Below are 15,292 nucleotides of genomic sequence, written 5' to 3' on the forward strand. Positions count from 1 at the left end.
ACATGTGATAAAAGTAATATCAACAATACATAGCTAACTGTTACAGGAAGAACAAGAGATGATCGAGATACCCTAATAGAACAGTCACACATGTTAAGCAATATACTAGCTAGTTTCTTGCTATGCATTGTGAGAGCAAGTGCAGATCGAGATACTCTAATAGAAGTCACTTTAAGGTGAAATTGTGATTTTCACTTGGAGATGGTCAATTAACAAAGACTAATTGTGAGCAAAATATATAATTTTTGAGCAAAATATGGAGCATAATAGGTGAAAATAAAAGAATTGCTGGAAAGAAAAATAGGTGGGAAAAAAGCAAAATAGACTTGTCCCTACTAGCCAGGTGAGTAGTTGATTCTTTTCATTTTCTTGTGAGTTCATAGCTAGCTAATAGTAACATAAAGGCTACTGAACTCAACATTTCGTATTTCATAGGTTTACTAAACGAAGGCATTATTTGGAGTTAGCTGACCAGGTGAACTCGACAGGAATGGGCGGTCAGCGGCGAGGTCACCGGTTCATTGAATTCGAGATTGAATTACTCAGACCATGCTCAGACACAATGGTACGTACATTATTGTTACAGAGCAGACAGCACAGGTGATATTAGTCTGGTGCCACCCACCCCTTTGCAAAAAGTAAGGGTCTGATGAAATACAGATACTAAATCATTTCTACTGCTCAGATTCGGAGGTAGTCATTTAATGCGTGCCAATGACGTTCACACATAAATTGCCTTGGCAACACAATGTGTTTGTTCGAATTGAAGGGCAATCATCTGACATCACCAGCAGTAAGTGCGCTGTCTAATTGAATTCCTTTTGAAATGATTTGGTATTTGTATTTCCCCAGACCCTTACTTTTTGCGAAGGGGCGGGTGGCGCCAGACTAAGGTGATATGGCTAGGGAAAGTACAAAACAAATTAAATTTATGTAATTACAAAATTAGAGTGCATTTCTAGATGAAAAGTAGCCCTTAGAGCAGAAACTTTGCTGGTGTGAATAGGTAGATGAGTTTGGGAGAGTGAAACAACGACAATGATGGTATAGCCCAGTGGATCTTTCCATTGTAATGAAATAGTTGAACCATCCAGTTGGTGTCTAAAGTTTTATTGGTTTCTATCAATGATTGAAGTCTTCTAGTAATTGTTGTTTTATCATAATGTAATGTAATTTAAGCACACGGAGTCACTAATACTGCATGCTTGTAATGTAACCTCATGACATGTCAAGACAATTGGGGATTTGAAACAGACCATTTCTCTCCCTACCCAGTGACAAAGAGAAAAAAGTAGTCTGGCCTAATGGTATGGGTACCAGTCCTAAAACAACTGCAGCCTATCCCATTGACGAGTTAACAGTAACTGTAGCTATGGTTGCAAGGCCTATCTTATGGTGCATTTCTTGTACAATTATATGTTGTAATACAATTAATCATTGTGGGATTCTTCCATTGCTGAGGACAAGCTAAGTGTCCAGAATTAGCTGCCCTCACGTACCTTAAAGTGAATGTACCATAGTAGTGGCAAGAGTAGTGGTGATAAACGTACACGGCATCTCTGCTTAGCACAGTGCAGTATATGATTACTGTGATTTCCCTCTCTTTTGACTGTTGCATTGTGAATGCATGACATCAATGTGTTTGGTGTACAGTGGAACCTGTCCTAGGTCACCTTCAGGCCAACATTTCTTGATGTTTGCTTTATACAATTGGGTTAGTGTATAGCTGCCTCACTAAAGGAATTAAAGTTGGCCAATTTCAGAGAGGTGACCTTTCTATACAGGACAGGTTCCACTGTACATTGTACAATGTTAGTGTTGCATTTGCTAATGTAGCTCAATCTTTATGTAGACTGTTTTTGTAGGTCAACAAAACTCTTCCTGTGCTGTGTCTTTCTACCACTTGTCAAGGAATACAATAACAGTGTTTGTTGCTGTGAAAGACTCATCTCACATAGGATTTTTGTAGCAGACAAGTTGACTATAGAAAAATTATATAATTTCTATGCTGTACCAAGCTCAGGCCGTTCTTACTAATAAATTAACAACATGACGGTGCGGCACAACAGTTTATATTGCAACATATTGCTAGAGGGATGGTTGTACTTATCCAGCAATGGAGTCGGCTATGACATTATGTCACTTATCTAGAGTCTGTAGTTACTGTGAATAGCTAAAACAGCCACTGCCTTGAAATTGAGTATAGTGGTAGGAACCATATAACATACTCTATTACAACATTCATTATGTATTCTCAATTGACTTTCTGTTCCAACACAGAAACATGCACAACATTGTACACTTGTCTCAATCAGTGCTCCATGTGACTATCAAATGTTTAAACTGTTTATCTATTAATAGGTCTTTGGATAAATATTTTGACTAGCTGAAGTACTATTCAAGTTTGAGAGCTGTACAGTACCACTCTATACAGAATTGCCTATCATTTTAACTTCTGAAATTGTCAGGTTTATAAATGATTGAAACTAGAAGCACTTAAGAGTTTTACCATATTCTTGTACAGGCTACAGGCCTGGGGTAGGGGCAAAACAGCTAAGAAAGGGACATAATTACTTAGCTAGTACCACTTGAGTAACTAAACGCTAATCTTGTATACATTTTTTGTGGGTTGGAAATGTTCCCACTACACTGCACACATCCCAAAACTTTTTGAGTCCATCGGCTAAATGGTTTTTACATGACAGAACAGCAAATTCGCTAGGTACGAATCTCTGGCCCCGGTAGGCACCTAAGTAACTATTGACCTACCAGTATTAGTGGCTTTAGGCGTATCTCAACCTGGATATTAAGCCTTCTCCTTTGTCTTCTACCATACAAACACTTTGAAAATGGGCGGTTATTTGGGGTGTGTGCTCCAACGTGGATTGCTTTGAGCAAATGTACATGAGTAATTGGATCATGTGTCTCCGTTTCCAATCCTGGGTATGTAGTATATATACACATCCCAAAACCAGTTGTTGGCTTTGGTGTATATACTGTAAAATCCACTGTGCATGGCTGTAAAAAGGGCATGCCTGTAAAAATAAAAGTGGCTAACAACTGAAAGAGCTAAATATCTGGAGCGGCCAAGAATGAATATTGCTACAATTACCAAAGTTTAACATGGGACCTTTATCATTTACTCAAGCATGTTCAACATTCAACTTTGTTGCATTCCTAATGAATTTTTTGTCTGGAAATTTGACCACTTTTCAATGGTAAATATAGAGAAAAGGGAAAGCTAAATTACCCAATTACAGCTAAGTACGTAGGATTGCAACAATGTTGAATGTGTAGAACATGACTCAATGATAAAGATCCTGTGTTAAAACTTGGTTAATTGTATGTAGCAATATTCATTCTAAGCTGCTCCAGATATCAGCCCTTTCAGTTGCCAGTTACTTTTACTTTCATGAGTGGAGAATTTCACTTACTTTTAAGAATTAAATGTAATGTTCTTTGCTTGCGGTAGAGGATGCTCTTTTGGGGACTTGGATCGTCAAGTCTCATCCTGGACAGTTATACCCACACTGCAACAGATGACTTGGTTATTGTGAAGAAGAAAGGAGGACCAGCTGTCTTAGAGTTACATATGATGCCATTGTTACTACTGTGGAGCAGAGGACAGGTCATTTCAATACCCTTGAAGTTTCTACATTGGTTACTGAGATGTTTGTGATCCTTAAAAGTACCATAGCTGCTGGAGTGGTTACTTCTATGATAACAGTTGCCATACCTTAAAACCATTGATTATTGAATTCTTGGCAACTATTGGCTGAATTATGTTTTATTGACGTTGCTACACACATAACTACTTAGTCAAAATAATCTTGTTTACATAACACTAACCATAATGAATAGCAAAGTTTAAACTTCAGTAAAAAACCAGCTCAGACAAGCAACAGAATCCTAACTAACTATTCACAAAAATGCCTTACATTTCATAGTATATTTGTGTTGGTCCTAGTACTGCAAAATCATTTTGGTTTAGTTCTATATAGTTTTAGTATTCAGTTTAAAAGGCAGTTTTAGTTAGTATTAGTTTGAGTACCTTCAGTTTACAGGAGTTTAGTTAGTTTTAGTACCCTTAGTTTGCAGGAGTTTTAGTTAGTATTAGTTGTAAGTACCCGGACGTTTAAAAAAACTTAAGTTAACAGGTTACAAAGGATAAATTAGAAAATGGTGTTTATTCAATTGTAGACATAGGGAACTTTCAATAAATGCAACGGGCCTGTGAAAACAGGGCATGTGGGCACCTACTTTTAATTGGCTTTGTAATGCAAGTTGTAGATTATTCTAGTGCTGAGATATAACCTGTTATGGTATAGTTTGTTCCCACATGCCTCAAGCCCGATCGCATAATACCATCTCAGCGAAAACCCATCTAGTTTGCACAAGCATGCGTATTGAGAAAATCGAAATTTAAAAATAATTTGTAAAATTATGCATGCTACAAGAAAAATACGCAAGTTTTTATCAGGCCAGTACTCAAAGAAGGAAGACTCCAATCGATTAAACCTATACACCATCTTATCCACCTACTCATGGGGGGTTTGAAAACCTCTATTTCATTTCTGTAGCCCCAATGGTTTGTGTGTCATGTGCGTTTGTTTATGAAGCTGTAGACGTAAACAAAATCATCGCCATTTCTTCAACAAAACCGCCTTCATACACCTATTCGCAAGTGACTGCAAAGCTAAAACTATACCTTGGTTGATCTGCCAATCCATGGTGAACATTGTAAGCCAAATTCCAACTTTGTAGACTAATCCTAACAGAAGTTATGGCTGTGAATGCAAGTGCCTGTAGTTTATTTTTAGTATAGTCACTGTACAAATTGATTTCCTTGTTCTTCCTACTTTTAAGTGCTGTAATTCCAAAACTTCTCACCACAGAAGGCTGAAACTTTGGTGAACCATTCCTTGGACAATGCAGATAATGCCGAGAAATTAAAAAAAAAATCGGAGGTTGTGCGAACTAGACGGGTTTTTGCTGAGATGGTCACATATTGTGATAATTGGCAGTGGTCCTTGCATCTTAGGATACTCAAACCATTAACATGCAGTTACTACACATCCTTGCACTCTTCTCCAGTGCAGTGTATCTTCTGCATACAAAAGGCACATCTTTGGTTAGTCTTGTGTCCAGAATTCACCCACTGCATTAGGTAGGGTCTGGTGTCAATGCTGAACGTTTTGGGCTCTACACCTTTTTTTCTGATCAGGCTCTCTGACTCAGCCTCTATGTGATTTTAGAATGACAAAGATGGCTAACTGAAATCATGGATACATACTCATAAACAATATGGTGGAGGGCCAAAAACGTAGCATAAGTCACCAGACCATACCTTACACAGTGGTGGGTCTGGGCACGAGACTAATCTTTGGTACAAGTGACATCTTATTTCAAAATATCAAGTCTCTGGCATATCAAATGGTACAGTAGTACTGTTTAAGTGGGGATCGTTCCAAAAATTTCATGAGCCACCCAAAATTCTGCCTTTGAAAATCATCCTAGACACATCTTATGCAATGAAAATCACGAAGTACACAGTAAATATAAATACTAGTGTAAAAATTAATTTTCAAAAATTAAAACATGGGAATAGAGATCACTGAAAAAAGTAAAGAAACAAGGGTCAAACAAGCCAGCATGTTAGACGCACAGAGATCTCTATTTGGACTCAACAGATATGGTAGAAACTAAAGAAAAAACAGTAGTTTCTCCATAAATCAGGGGAAGATAAGTACTGAGAATGCTTCTATATAGCTAAATGTTTATTCGAATCCAATAGAGATCTCTGTGTGTTTAACATGCTGGCTTGTTTGACCCTTGTTTCTTTACTTTTTTCAGCGGTCTCTATTCCCATGTTTTAATTTTTGAAAATTATTTTTACACTAGTTTGTTTACTTTTTATATATCTGTTTATGGATGGCTAACACGAGGTACTGGTGGTGCTTGATATACACAGTACTAAACATATATGTCAAGTTAGTCATTGTGTACAGTACAAGTACACAGAAAAATTTGGAATCTTCAACTAGAGTAAGGACCATAATACATCGATAAAAAGTACTGAAACAAGCTGGAGTAGTGCACGATATTAATTCACAGTAAAACTATAAGAAGTGTTATATCCCTACTGTGCTCAAGATACCATAATGGAAATGCACAGTAGGGATATAACACTTCTTATAGTTTTACTGCGAATTAATATCGTGCACTATTCCAGCTTGTTTCAGTACTTTTTATTGATGTATTATGGTCCCTACTCTAGTTGAAAATTCCAAATTGTTCTGTGTACTTGTTTGTTAACTTTTTTTGTAAATAATTATTATGACTGGCGAACCCACGCATATCGCATCTGAAATGGCGCCGCGCGCCCCAATTATTGTCTGAAAAGTGAAGCATCCATTACGCTCCATTGTTAGCTATGTTCAACCTGTTATGCAGCATTTCGAATCAAGAGCTGTTCGAAAACATCTCTGCGATCCACGCATACCGAAAGAAAGAAATTGTGCCGCGCACCCAGTTATGTCAATTATCATCTGAAAAGTGAAGTATCCATTACGCTTCGTTGTTGGCTATGTTCAACCCATTACACAGCAGTATGAATCAAGAACTGTTTGAAAAGCACCTCTGATATCAAAATAGCCACTATGACAAATATGGACGACTTCCGTTACGAAGGGAAGCTATCATGCGCTGTCGCCAAATTGACACTTTTCGCTGTCAGCAAAGATGACTGGAACACAAAGGAGGACACTGGTAAGTCCATAAAGAATGCATTGTACGTACTGCGGTATGCCAAAAGGCACCTGTCGGGTCGAAGCGACATCAAACAGTGAAAAAATCAAGCCCGTAGCCTTAGCCGTTATCGAGTTGCACTTGTCTGAAGGAATCAGTCAGTTACTTACTTACTCAGTCAATAGAAAATTCTGTTAAATAAAATATTTTTAAAATTCCGTAGCAACTTGTTGAAAGCGTTTTGAGTCGATCTGAAAGCTTGTTTGGGCTTAGTTTCACTTAACCAATACTTCCTGATTGTCATTAGGGGAAATTGAGGCTGTTTTTTTGGTGATACTATTTCATGGGCCACGCCTACTCCTTTGTGGTCCTTACTATACACTACTATCATAGTGTATGATAGCTTTTAAGTAGTCAGCTAATATTATCAGAGTTAGCAAACACGTTTCCATACTATTGAATGTACTTTGTACTATACAGCTTTGACATATCCAACTATAAGCAGTGTATAGCATGTTGTGGTTAGCCATAGTATGGCTTCTGATTTGTGCAGCTATGTGATCACAATAAATCAAGTACACAGTGGTACACAACAACATTGTTGCTCTGGTATGAACTTAATATACTGTGGTTAAATATAGGTCATGATATAAGGTTTCCAAATGAAGTTGTTAACATAGATAGATTGGATACTTATTAACACAATTAACACATTGGTTACCCTTGCAGAAATTAAGTCAGAAGGTTAATGGCAAAGTGAACCTACAAGAAGCAAATATGCTTGAGAATGGGTGTTATCATTGTAATTATACATTTAAAAATAGGTCATGGACGTGAAGAAAGACTAGGAAGGAAAGTTGTGTAGTTTTTATCCCCAACAAGTACTCACATTGTGCTCTAGCCCTGTGGAAAAATAATTATACAACCAAGTACTAAGAATAATAAGAAATGCGGTTGAGATTACATCATAAATAATAATGAATGAATAAATAAATTAATAAATAAATAATGTTTGAGAAAACTACGAGGCCTACAGACATGAACTAAGTGGGGATAGATTCACCTGTGAATGAAGGTATAACCGTATTATAAGTACGCCTGTTCGTGCTGATGACTTGACCGTACGTGTAATTCTATATAATGCCCAGTACCACACCCTTGCTAAATTACAGATTTCATGAAGGAGAAGATTAGTAAACATCTGCAGAATGTCTGCCGGAGAGCCAGAGGCCAATTTACATGTAAACAACCAGATTACAAGTATGTTTAAATGTTTGTAACTGTGTATTTTGTATGCAGGATATGTGCTCCAGGCATCAGTGAACAACCAGCTGATGCGCTTGTGCAAACAGCCAGTGAACAACCAGCTGATACACCTGTAAACAACCAGCTGATGCACTCATGAACAACAAGGTAATGAGTATGTTTCAGTGTAATACTTGTATTATACATCTTCATCCTTTACCTGGCTTGCTAGCTGGACTATTTTCCACCTGGCTTAACTACTACCCTACTGTTAGTCTGTATTGAACAAGAAGATGAATTGCTGCATATACATTATCTCCTGTATGTTGTGCATGGCTGTATGCATAATATTGTAGACTGTGATCACTGTGCCAACTAGTGCCAATGCCACACCACTAATATACTGGCACATCACCAGAGGCCTCTAGTTACAACAGAGTCTATTGTGCCATATTTGCTTGATTGGGATCATTTTCCAATTGTGTCTTCACCATGTCTTTTGTTGTGCATAGCCTCACTTTACTGCTGAGTCATCTTCAGAGACATGTCACACCTACAATATAAACTTCCAATATAGTTAATTTAACTTGGTTTTTGTGTAAGTTGTGTTTTAGTATTGTGGTTTTCTGATGTCAGTTAAACTCCCTTGCCTGTGTACATATGTCTATGTATCATTTCCACCAGCATGCACACTGCTCTGAGTGCTGGCTATGGCACTGTTTATACTTGCTCAATGGGTAGGTTGAAATGTTGGTGTATATGACCCGGTCCTAGTTATACAACCAAGTACTAAAGATAATACAAATGCAGTTAAAATTACGTCATTAATAATGAATGAATGAATGAATAAATAAATAAATAAATAAATAAATAATGTTTGAGAAAACTACAAGGCCTAGAGACATGAACTAAGCAGGGATAGATTCGCCTGTGAATGAAGGCACAACTTTATTGTTCATGCTGATGACTTCACCGTACGTGTAATTCTATATAACACCCAGCACCACACCCTCTAGATTGCGTGAAAGAAGAAGATTATTAAACGTCCGTGGAGTAATTGCAGGAGAGCCAGAGGCCACTTTAAACGTAAACAACAAGATTACAAGTAAGTTTAAATGTTTGTAACTGTGTATTTTGTATGCAGGATATGTACTCCAGGCGTCAGTGAACAACCAGCTGATTCCCAGCTGGGATACCAGCTGATGTGCTCGTAAACAACCAACTGATGCACTCGTGAACAACAAGGTAATGAGTAATGTAATACTTGTAGTTGTATTATACATCTTCATCCTTCATCTGGCTTGCTAGCGGCTGGAATTATTTTCCACCTGGCTTAACTATTACTCTACTTATTGTGCATGGCTGTATGCATAATATTAGACTGAGCAGTGTGCCAATGCCACACCACTGATATACTGGCACATCACCAGTGGCCTCTAGTTACAATAGAGTCTATTGTGCCATATTGGCTTGATTGGGATCATTTGCCAATTGTGCCTTCACCATGTCCCTTGCTCTGCATAGAGTCACTTCACTGCTGAGTCATCTTCAGAGACACGTCACACCTACAACATATACTTTCAATAGAGCTAACTTAACTTGGTTTTTCTGATGCCAGTTAAACTCCCTTGCCTGTGTACGTATGCATATGTATCACATCCTGTGCATCTTTTCTACATGATTTGCACACACTGTGTTGGCCATGCACTGTTTGTACGTGCCCCATTAGTAGGTTGTCCTGTTGGTGGTAGTACTTGGTTGTACTTGCCCCAGGCCTAGTTATACAACCAAGTACTAAGAATAATACGAAATGTGGTTAAAATTACATCATAAATAAATAATAATTAATGTTCTCGAAAACTACAAGGTCTAGAGACATGAACTAACCGGGGATAGATTCGCCTGTAAATGAAGGCAAAAACATATAATCATCGCGCCCGTTCGTGCTGATGACTTGATCATACTTGTAATTCTACCAGTACCACACCCTTGTTTATTTACATATTGCACGAAGGAGAAGATTAACGATGTCTGTGGAGTGACAGCAGGAGAGCCAGAGGCCACTTTACATGTAAACAAGAAGATTACAAGTAAGTTTTTATGTTTGTAACGTCTCAAGTCTCCATGCCAGCTGCCAGTGGATTCATTCACATAAAATATGTAATTAAACAATACAAGAAAACATTAAAACATATGCCACGCTCTTTACAATACAGTTACATATAAAATACAAGTAAATAATCTTGTCTAGTCCAGCTGGCATGGCGAACTTCCTTTGTGTTGGTGTCAGGCAATTCAATATGTGCTTAATCTTTTTCCTTAACCTGGCTTAGTTACTAGACTCTGGCTGGCTTAGCTGTCTTCCTTTATCTGGTTCATCTGGCTTGCATACTCCTACAGTATTGTGTAGCTATCTCCTGAAAGTTGTGTATGCATAATCAGGGCCGCCCACAGGGGGGGGGGAACTGGGGGTATTTTGCCCCAGGCCTCAGCCTGAAAGGGGGCCCAGGAAGCCCCATGAATACCTGTTTAAAGGATCGATATACTCTAATAGAGCAGTCAGATCTAGATACTCTAATAGAGTAGTCACAGTAACCTTCAGAGGAGCAGTGTAGCAAGCTTATAAATAAGGAGATATGGTTGGTGAGGGGTAGCTATTGTCATTGTCAGCATGTAACGACCTTTTTTTTTCTTTTCTTCGACCTACAGCTTGGGTAAAGTTGTGATTCAGAATGGAAACCTCCTTGCTCCTGGGGCCCCACTTTAACTCTTTGCCCTGGGCCCCTTAATTTCTCTGGGCGGACCTGTGTATAATTATAGTGTGTCACCCATCACTGTACCATTGCTACACCACTGATGAACCTTATTTATCTCTAGTTGATGTTGATATACTGTGCTGTATATTGGCTAATAATTTTTATCTGGTGATGTTGCCTATAATGTATTGCTACATACAATACTGCAATAATGTATAGTTCTCTCCTGTATGTTTTGTATACATATACGGTGTACACTTCACTGTGCCATTACCACACCAATGATGTACTGCCACTTAGCTACTGGTGGCCTTTAGTTACGATGCCACTATTGTGTTGTATCTGTCACTACTGTGACATATTGAGTTGATTTGGGGATCGTGCCTTCACCACCTAATAGCCTCACCAGGGGGCTGTCACGTTGGTGTATGTACTTGGTTGTATGTGACGCGGTCCTAGTAATAATAATAATAATAATAATAATAATTATACAACCAAGTACTAAGAATATTACGAAACGCGGTTAAAATTACATCATAAATAATAAATAATTAATGTTTGAGAAAACTACGAGGTCTAGAGACATAAACTAATCGGGGATCAATTTGCCTGTGAACGAAGGCACAAGCGTATAATCGTTGCGCCTGTTCGTGCTGATGACTTGACCACACATGTAATTCTATATAACGCCTGGTACCATACCCTTGCTTAATTACAGAATGTGCGAAGAAGAAGATTAGCGAATGTCCGTGAAGTGACTTCAGAACAGCGAGAGGCCACTTTACACGTAAACAAGAAGATTATAAGTAAGTTTTTATGTTTGTATAACGTCTCAAGTCTCCATGCCAGCTGCCAGTCACATAAAATATTTAATTAATTAACAATACAACAAAACATTAAAACACATGCCATACTCTTTACAATATGAAATACAAGTAAACAATCTTGTCTTGTGCAGCTGGCATGGCGAACTTCCTTTGTGTTGGTGTCAGGCAATTGAATACATGCTTAATCTTATTTGCCTTCACCTGGCTTAGCTACTAGATTCTGGCTGGCTTGGCTGTCTTCCTTTATCTGATGCATACTCCTACAATATTGTGTAGCTATCTCTTGCAAGTTGTGTATGCATAATTATAGTGTGTCACCTGTCACTGTGCCATTGCTACACCACTGATGAACCTTATTTAGCTCTAGTTGATGTTGATACTTTACTGTATATTGGCTAATAATTTTTATCTGTTGATGTTGTCTATAATGTATTGCTGCAGACAATACTGCATTAATGCATAGTTCTCTCCTGTACGTTTTATATACATAATTACATAATTATACTGTGTACACATCACTGTGCCATTACCACACCATGGACTGGCACTTAGCTACTGGTGGCCTTTAGTTACGATGCCACTATTGTGTTGTATCTGTCACTACTATGACATAATATTGAGTTGATTTGGGGATGGTACCTTCACCACCTAATAGCCTCACCAGGGGGCTGTCACGTTGGTGTATGTACTTGGTTGTATGTGACGCGGTCCTAGTAATAATTATACAACCAAGTACTAAGAATAATACGAAATGCGGTTAAAATTACGTCATTAATAATGAATGAGTAAATAAATAAATAATAAATAATGTTTGAGAAAACTACGAGGCCTAGAGACATCAACTAAGCGGGGATAGATTCGCCTGTGAATGAAGGCACAACCGTATAATAAGTATGCCTGTTTGTGCTGATGACTTTACCGTACGTGTAATTCTATATAATGCCCGGCACCACACCCTTGTTTAATTACAGATTGCTCCGAAGGAGAAGATTAGTAAATGTCCGCGGAGAGGCCAGATGCCACTTTACTGGTAAACAACAACATTACAAGTATGTTTAAATGTTTGTAACTGTGTATTTTGTTGCAGGATATGCGCTCCAGGCGTCATGCAGTGAACAACCAGCTGATGACCAGTTGGGATACCAGCTGGTGCGCTTATAAACAACCAGCTGGAACAACAAGGTAATGAGTAATGTGATGCTTGTACCGGTGGTAGTTGTATTATACATCTTCATCCTTCATCTGGCTTGCTAGCGGCTGGAATTATTTTCCACTGGACTTATCTACTACTCTACTGTGAGTCTGTATAATAGCTAAACAAGAAGCCGATGCAGTGCTGCATATACAACAATGTGTAACTATCTCCTGTATGTTGTGCATAGCTGTATGCATAATATTATAGACTGTGATCACTGTGCCAATGCCACACCGCTGATATACTGGCACATCACCTGTGGCCTCTAGTTACAACAGAGTCTGTTGTATATTGGCTTGATTGGGATCAATTGTTAATTGTGCCTTCACCATGTCCCTTGTTCTGCATGCATAGCCTCACTTCACTGCTGAGTCATCTTGAGAGACACGTCACACCTACAATATATAGCTACTTTCAATATAGCTTGGGTTTTGTGTAGGTTGTGTTTTAGTATTGTGGTTTTCTGATGCCAATTAAACTCCCTTGCCTGTGTACGTATGCATATGTATCATTTCCACCGGTACACGCACACTGCTCTGAGTGCTGCCTATGGCACTGTTTATACTTGCCCAATGGGTAGGTTGCAACGTTGGTGTATGTACTTGGTTGTATGTGACGCGGTCCTAGTAATAATAATAACAATAATAAATAATCAATCACTGGCCTGATCTCATTAGAATTAAAAGCTACCCTTCAGAGTATAGTTGAAGATGCTGATATTATGAAGATGATTTCTAAATTACAGAAAGCGGCACTTTTGGGCTTGTGCAGGATCATGAGAAATGTTCTACTAAGAGGCTAATTAGCCTTCTACCCCTACAATTAATGTCTACAATTACCATTGGTACTTGCTTAGTTAATTAATGCATATCACTAATGCTTTTTTCAGCTCTGTATATGTATGGTTTGGTTAATTCAATAAAAATAATAATAAGATGAACAACATGGCATGTTTCAGAAATTTAAAAAAGTACTTTCATTTATTCCTTTAGACTCCATATTTTCCAGTGGACCTAAAGTTCTTCCAAATTAACTTATAAGGCTTCTTTTTTGGTTGGGGGAGCTTCCTAAGGTGGTGTTTAGGTGTGTGTGCTATTAGGATTTTAGCAAAAAACATAGGAGATCTGTATTATGAACCACTACTGTGGTTCATGATAACAAAACACAGGTAGCCAGATATAACATTTCCAAACCTCAAATTTTAGTCTCCTTTATCTAACAAAACCACATCGAGGCATTAATTTTCCATATCAACACTTTCAGCAGCATATTTAGTTGCAACAAAATTATGGATTTTAGAAGCGCTTTCTGGTGCTACTGTAAGAGGTATACTAGCTAGATACCTGCAACTTTGTGATTGGGATCCCATTCATGACCACATTCCTCATATAAAGACCTAGGTTGACTATATTATAGCAATAGAGTATGGAGACCACACCTCTTAACAATCTATACGTAGGTATTTACCTAACACTAAATAAGATGCTAGCTAGCTGCACACCCCTTGGCTGACTCAAGATACTCTAATACAACAATCATGTGTGATAACAGTCACAAGTTTCACTGTAGCTAGCTGTGCTACAACAAAAAAAACTAAACAAACTAGCATTTAAAATAATTGTTAATTTAAAAATGAAGTAGGGATCCAGTGCAATAAAAAGTAGTGAAACAAGAGATGAATGATGGTATTACAACATAGCTCGGTGGGAAAATCTCTACTTTGGCACGTTACCTATAACAATTATTTTGTTCAATGCCAAAGTAGGATTTTCCCACCAAGCTATGCTGTAATACCATCATTCATCTCTTGTTTCACTACTTTTTATTGCATACATCCCTACTTCATTTTTAAATTAACAATTGCAAAAAATACTAGTATGCATTGCTGAGTTACGGTTTGTCTGAAAGAATCTGTTAGTTAAGTTAAATCAATCAGTTAGTCGGTCAGTAAGTCACTAAAGTTCTGATTAAAATTTCACATTATCAGGTCACATTGAAGGCATGTTTGGGTTCGATTACATACTGCTAAGGCATTTATAAGGAATCATGTTTCCTTTTGGCAAGTAAGTGAGAACCATTGTAATAATTCTTTTAAACACCACCACACTTTAGAGTCAGGTTGTTAAGCACATGTGTCTATTAAGGGGTGGTCCACAATTTTCAGCCGTTTCGCGAGTGTACAAACCGTACGCTAGGGGGGAGGGGGTAAAATCACATGTACACTTTTTTTTAAAATGATGATCACCTGAGTTGGCAAGAAATCCGAATGCAGTGATAAGGCTCTAGTAAGCTCTACTGCTACTTCATGCAATTCAATGTCCAATTAAACAGTGGACTAAGCGAGCTCATGCTGTTAATGCATGGGCCCAAGCCAACATGTGTGCTTTGGTGAACTCTGGAAAACAGTGCCAGCTACCAATGAAATGAGGCTTTATAGGCTGAAGGAAAAGATACACCTCATTGAATCATGTTTCAAACTACAGGTAAGAACAGTTATCAGTGTGATACCACATACTGCAGGC

General features: G+C 38.1%; 1 protein-coding gene and 1 long non-coding RNA gene across 5 annotated transcripts in view; one reads left to right on the forward strand and one right to left on the reverse strand.

Annotated features, from left to right (window-relative positions):
* LOC136237613 (long-chain-fatty-acid--CoA ligase ACSBG2-like) overlaps positions 1–15,292 on the reverse strand; it is a 116,029-nt gene that overhangs the window by 39,360 nt on the left and 61,377 nt on the right. The window lies entirely within an intron of this gene.
* On the forward strand, positions 333–1,939 carry LOC136237619 (uncharacterized). Its single transcript, XR_010692587.1, has 3 exons — positions 333–371; positions 436–565; positions 1,866–1,939. It is a non-coding gene; the product is annotated as an uncharacterized lncRNA (long non-coding RNA).

This window comes from Dysidea avara, chromosome 11, assembly GCF_963678975.1.
Source record: "Dysidea avara chromosome 11, odDysAvar1.4, whole genome shotgun sequence".
Taxonomy (NCBI): Eukaryota; Metazoa; Porifera; class Demospongiae; order Dictyoceratida; family Dysideidae; genus Dysidea; species Dysidea avara.